The sequence below is a fragment of the Sinocyclocheilus anshuiensis genome, unplaced genomic scaffold (assembly GCF_001515605.1).
Source record: "Sinocyclocheilus anshuiensis isolate Anshui unplaced genomic scaffold, SAMN03320099.WGS_v1.1 scaffold194, whole genome shotgun sequence".
Taxonomy (NCBI): domain Eukaryota; kingdom Metazoa; phylum Chordata; class Actinopteri; order Cypriniformes; family Cyprinidae; genus Sinocyclocheilus; species Sinocyclocheilus anshuiensis.
In genome coordinates, this window is record NW_015546074.1 from 776,913 (window position 1) to 784,125 (window position 7,213).

Here is a 7,213-nt window from a genome sequence, read left to right on the forward strand (position 1 = left end):
GTATATATATATATATATATATATATATAAAATACAGTTTAAGCTTTTTTAATTCAATGAATTATTATTATTATTATCATCATTATTTTTTTTTCTTTCTTTATTTTTTTTTTAAGTGACAATAATAACCCTAGTTATCCCAAAAGGGGAAAAAATACTGAAGATTTAAAAAAGACATTTGTTTAAAATAGTTAAACAAATTAACTGGATTTAACTGGAACATTATTTCTAACTCTCTTAATTAATTGTCAATGCTGTTATGACTGTTAGGACTATTTTTCATTGCATAGAAAATAAGGATTATTGCCTCATGTAGAACTAAAATTACAGATGGTGAATAATGAAAAAACACTTGAATTCAAACCCATATGTTTGAACCAGAATCAGAAGAGAATGAACCAGTTTCACAACCACAAAGACAACAGCAGGCTCACACAGTTCACACATCCAAAAACAGATGCACGACTGAAAAAAAAAAAGAACACAAAGATTTGGCATATAGGCATACGATTGTGATGAGAAAACAATTAACATAATCTCAGGAACAACAATGCGACTTTGTTGTTTTTATTCATTGAAAACTGACAACAGTGAAAATAATCCTCCCTGATATTAACTAAACACGAAGCGTTTATAAATCTATCCAGCTGTTTATTTTAGCACAGGTAGTGTATGCTGCAGCATATGCCACCATATTAAGCAGTCAGGTCCAGTACAGTTTTAAATGCCCCATATTTCTATAACATTGTATTAGTAAGGCCTGCTTCATATGGCGGACAAAGATATAATCTGCACTGATTATAATCCAGTGGCCTTCTTTAAAAAGAAACTTCAGATATGCGGAGATGCTTTTTTTATTTTTATTTCAAAGCCAGTGTTGTTATCATTATAACTAAAACTACTAAAAATATTTTTTGGTAATTGAAATAAAGGTCGAATAAAATTAAATATAAATTCTAGAAAAATTTAAAAAATGATAAATGTTGCCTACAACTAACTGAAATAAATACATTTAAATTGGAGCTAGTAAAATTAAACCTAAAAAAAAACAACAACTAACAAAATTCTAAAATAAATAATAAAAAAAACGAATAAAATGACAATTGCACATAACAAAATGAAACATAACATGAAAATGAAAACTGAAAAAAATAAACAATTCAAAATATTAATAAACACTATAATAGTAGACAAATAATACTAAAATAACAATGCTCACAGACAGGATGAGCGCAAGATCCTCATTTTCTTTTTATAGGGCAGTGAACTCATATGACTGAAGATCAAATAAAATACAGGAATTGTTCTATTAACCAAATACGCCAAAGATATAGCATCATATTTCAAGTTTTTAATTTGTGCTGATGTGTTGGCCTAAAAAGGTTGAGGACGTCTACTCTTTTAGCATTAAACATACATACAACCTCTCAATAATGTTCTATTAATGAATGTATGGTGAATGAAATTAAATTATGAATTGGTACAGCTCTAATTAATTGATTATTCCAAAATTCCTGCAAATATGACTGACACCTGTACCAAAATTTTTACTGCAACTTTCCAGTCATTCTCCACTGCCTGCATCTGTTACCTAGTCATCATCAGACCCAAAAGAGCCAACAGAGTCTCTAAAGTCTATTCACTTGCATTTCTTTTGTTTCCCGTTTTATGAATTCTGGATTTGATTAATGTTTTAATAAGCAATAGTATGGGGAATAGCTGTGATTTTGGTATGGAAAAGGCCAATCTGTCCTTTTTGTCTGCGTTTGATACCACTGCGCATTTTGTGTCTCATGGAGATTTGAGAGATTTATGCCCCATGTCACGATTCCAGGCTGATCATAAGCACTGTCAAGTTCTTAGTTAGCCAACAGGCTCTCAGAATCTCTTTCTCCATTGAAAACCGGAGTGTAGATGATTAGAAGGGAAGTTTGCTGGAAGATCCGCAGGGGCAAGTTGGTCTCTCCCCAAATACTAGCCCTGCCTCATTAGGATGGGGGGAAAGTTCTGGAGAACTAGAGGCTTAGTCTAAATCTGAGTTACAAAAGGACTGGAACTGTCACAAGAGCTTTGACGTTTTCTGAAAAGCATCAGCCTTATGGAAAAAAATTCCTTTTCACCCAACAACATTTTTAGCCAATGACAAGTGAAGAGCTGATGTCAAAGACAGTGCCTTTCTTGCTTTAAAAAGCTTACTTACGAAAAAAAAAAAGAAAAATAGATTTTGTTACTTGCGAAAATATTAATTTAGCCAGAATACAGGCTACATTTGAATTCCTGTCAATTTAACGGCAACCAATTTTACTTCTGCAATATAATATATTTTAGAACATAATGAAATGTGGTTTCTAAATTACACGTTTACATTTTTAACGTGATTTGTGATGCAATTTTAATCTAGCAGACATTCTATTTAGGATGTATAGAATGTAAATTGGGGTGCAGCCCAAATCATTCACATACCCATCAGCTCCTTCGCTCCATCCAAATACGCTTGGATACACTACAGTATCCAGTAAATTATGCATATGGTGTCACTAACTGAAATGGTAATGTGTTTCATCTCAAAGTTGTCAAGTTTTGAAATGCAAAATGAAAGATCTGTTCCTGTAAATCTGCTAGAGATTCTGTCACATCAAAACATGAAGTGCTCAGATGTGACAATGAGTACGTTTACATGGACAACAATACTCCGTTTTTAATACGATTAAGACAATACTCTGATTAAGAATCTACCATGTAAACAGAGATTCTGTCAGGACCACTATCGTCAAAGATGATTGACAATTAGCATGCAGTTTGGATTGGCGGTATGGTTCTGTTCTGGGCAAGAACTCCCTGCGCATCCATGCAGCCTAGCATGGATGAGAGCAGGGAGAGCAGCGACAACCCCCCCCCCAGGGTAAACAGAACAGAACCAACATAAATGTATTGCCGACATCGTTAAAGTTCAATAATGTTATGTACACATTTTAGAATGAGTCTGATTCAAAGCAGAATCAGAAGGCTGACCCCTGACTGACAGAGGAGGAGTTGGGGATGGAGGAGGGTAATTAGCTATTGAGCAATGCGAAAACTGCTGATAATACTGAGGGACCTTATATATGAATGCTTAGATAGGTGTCGTATTCCCATTGGTTGATGGGGATCATCTGAGAGTCAGCATGATGCGAGCTTGACTAACGTGACCTGCCAGAACTAACGCTATGCTAGATTTCTGTCAGGACCACTATCGGCAAAGATGATTGACAATTAGAGAACAAGCATGTTCCCAATAACGACCAGGTAGCTTAAGAACGAGTATATTTACAATACGACTAGACAGCTTAAGAACAAGCATGTTCCAATAACAACCAAGCTTAAGAACAAGCATGTTTCCAATATGACTAGACAGAACAAGCGTGTCTGTTACCGGAGCAGAATCAACGCTGAACTGACGGCTGCATCCGAAACTGGAAACAGCTGCCTTCATTCACATCTCCGAAGGGTCTTCAGTTTTATCAGATTTATAAAAGACAGATAACGCTTGCGATTCTCTCGGAAAACAGCCAAGCTCCTGGAGGTGAGCCTTATTATTTTTACACTTATTAACAATCACAGACATTTGATGCTGTTTTACAGCAGTTCCTATATGACCGGGATCTTTTATCACTGGGGCTTCTCCATCTTACAGTACCAAACGATGTGCAAATCCAGTGTCAGAATGTACCTTGTTATAAAACATTCGTCACCGAAATGACGGGAACAAACAATCACGCTTGAGAAACTCCGTTGCTGCCACAAACAAACACGCTTGAGAAACTCCGTTGCTGCCTTGGAAAAACATATTGCATCCACTGTTCACATAACACTGAATGAGGTTATCTTTTCCTCACATCCAAATACACACTCTTTAGAGATATTAGGCTTGTTCGACTTCATGCGGCGCTGCAAAGATCGGCTGCCGCCTGTCAAAAACAATGCATTCTGGTTACATTAAAAATGCTTTTGTCCAACTTTGATCGGCGCTGCAGCCGCCCTATGATCACATGTGCATTCAAAGTAGCTTCAAAGTTATTCTAACAATTCAGTTCCAATGATGCTCACAAATCTGTGTTTTTATAACAGTAAAAGCATTTTTAGGTAGAAACAAGACGTGAGACTTACGGATCCATTTGCAAGCTTTATTAAGGGCGTGGTCAAAACAGGCGAGTGTCAGGCAATGGCAAACAGGTATATAGAATACAAAACAAGAGCAGTCCAGTAAACAGGCGAGGGTCAGTCGACGGCGAACATAATCCAACAGGGGCGAGACTAGAGGGATAATCCAGGTACTATACAGTGAATGTGTGATTGGTTAGAGCTGTGTGCAATCAGTGCTGTGTAGAATCAGTGCAATGGATGATGGGATATGTAGTCCGGGATGACATGCAACAGTTTGTGTAGTGCGAGAGTCAATGTAATGGAAGGGTGACCTCTGGCCGGAGGCAGGCTAGTGTAGTTCCTCTCGAACAACCTAGTCTTCTCGAGCAAGTAACTGCGGTGCTGCCGAAGACTTCTGTAACCATGAAAGAAACGCATTAAGCGGCGGGCTCTTGCTCTCGCTTGGGTCGCTGAGTGCGCGCATGCACATAAGAATCCAACTCTTAACAGTGTAAATAACTCAGAATGCATGAAATGACATTACCCCCGTTAAGCGCAGCATATTGCAGCGACAAGCGTGTTGTCAGTGACAACAGATAAGTACCGCACATTCACATGAACTAGCACAAGCATTTAACTGAAAACAACTTAATCAGCCCAAGCAACACGGATAGCCTTAGCAACAGGCATGTTGCAGATAACTTGAGAGCATTAAATGGAACTTAGCTTGTGAATACGTTCGAGAGAGTGAAACATAGCAGCTGTGAAGTGGATGCTTGATCTCTTGATATCCTTCTTGGGGATGAAGTTCCCATCTGAACTTGTTCTTGAGTCAGTCACATAACTTGTGGAGACCATGACAATAATGTAGTGATGCGTGAAATAATGCTAACTCAGTCACTTCTGAATCAGGCAGCTTATAATCAATGCGGTGAATTCACGTTTTCAAGTTAATGAACTTGAATGAATCGAAGGTGAGACCATTGGGGAAGCGAATTCCATCAGGGGTGTCCAAACTCGGTCCTGGAGGTCCACTGTCCTGCAGAGTTTAGCTCCAACCCTGATAAAGCTGATAAAGCTCACCTGCCTGCAGCCTTCTAGTAATCCTTAAGACATTCAGTACGTTTACATGGACAACAATACTCCGATTTTAATACGATTAAGACAATACTCTGATTAAGAATCTACCATGTAAACAGAGATTTTTGATTACCTTAATCTGGCTAAAGTCATAATCGAAGTAAACAGAAATCGAATTAAGACATGTGGAGTATTCCTATTTTAGTCGCATTACCAAAGTGCAGAATAGACATGTAAACACCTTAATCACATTATTACCATCTTGTAGGACTTTTCGCTGCATTTTGCGACAGGATACACACACGGCAGTGCTCAACCGTTTGACGGCAAATAAAAGTGCTTCAACACCCGCCGTCATCTGTATGCACGTACAGATAATTAACTGCACTTGAAGCTTTCATAAAATTGAAAATGAAACACCCAAAACTGTTCATGGCATCATCACGAAGACGAACTATATGTTTATACGTGAAATTCTGGAGGGGACGTTGGATGGCGTCACGTGGGGGATGCGAGCTTGACTAACGTGACATGCCAGAACTAACACTACGCTAGATTTTTTGATTACCTTAATCCGGCTAAAGACATAATCGAAGTAAACAGAAATCGAATTAAGACATGTGGAGTATTCCTATTTTAGTCGCATTACCAAAGTGCAGAATAGACATGTAAACACCTTAATCACATTATTACCATCTTGTAGGACTTTTCGCTGCATTTTGCGACAGGATACACACACGGCAATGTTCAACCGTTTGACCAGTGGCGTTCCGCCCATATAAGCTGTGAATGCTCCGCATACCCAGGCCATTTGAGAAAATAAGTTCACGGGATAATTCATATAAACATGATTATAAGTTGATCCCTTGTCATTTGAAATGCAACTTAAAACTTAAAGAGTTAGGAGGTAAATAATTAGATTACTGATGTCCATGTAAATGTAGTCAATGACCAATTAGCACTTGGCTTTACTTGTGATAGAAACTGTGAATTCAGAAAAAGCTCAGTCTCAGAACAGTCTCAGATCACAAAACAGTCTCAGATCACAAAATTCATACATCTGATTGAAAGAAATACAAGAAACAAGGCAATTACAAAAGAAAAAAAAATGCAATGTTCACCAAGCAGAAAAGAATATCTAACTTTCAAACTCCCTATGAAACTACTAGCTGACTCAAGGTAATAATCAAACTTTGTAGGCATGAAAATAGACCACTATCAAGGGTTTAATATTTGAAACTTTTTAGAGCAATCTCAGAGATTTTTTTCTTTTTTTCTTTTCAGAAAATATTATAATGGTCTTTTACTGGAATAAGACTGGGTCCTCTGTATAATATTAAAGCTGATGTGTGTCATTTCTGCAACACTAGGGGCATCATACATTATTGAAAAAAAAATAAAAATAAAAATAAAAAATAAAGATTATTTCCAAAACTCTTCCCACTTTTATTGTTCAAACTATCAAGTAGTCCCGTCCCAAACTCATGCTATTGGTTAAGCCAGAAGATTGACTTAAGGGTTGTTGGTGTGTTCAAGTCCTACAGGGAAGTTTGTAAGAGTTAATGAAGTCGCAATTATGATGCCAGCAGCGTTCAAATCAGTTTGATCGGAACAAGTGTAATGTGGGGTTTGGGTTTTGTTTTTGTGTCATGTTCTCATGTCTTTTATTTTGTAGTTTGATTCCTGCAGTTAGTGTCATGCTTCCCTTGCCTCATGTCTCTCTGCCTTGTGTATGTGTCATGCTCTCATTGGTTATTGTCTAGTCATGTGATTCCCTTGTCTGTGTCATGTTCTCATTGGTTGCTTTAGTCATGTGCCTTGTTCCCATTGGTTTGTTCTTGTCATGTGACCCTCTTGTTTGCTATAAGTAGCCATCATGTTGCCATTGTCTCTTGTCGTGTATTGAAGTTTTAACCCGCTGTCGGTGAGTCTAGTTTGTTTATGCCTCGTCAAGTCTGTTCATGCCTAGTCAAGTCTGTTCATGCCTAGTCAAGTCTGTTCATGCCTCGTC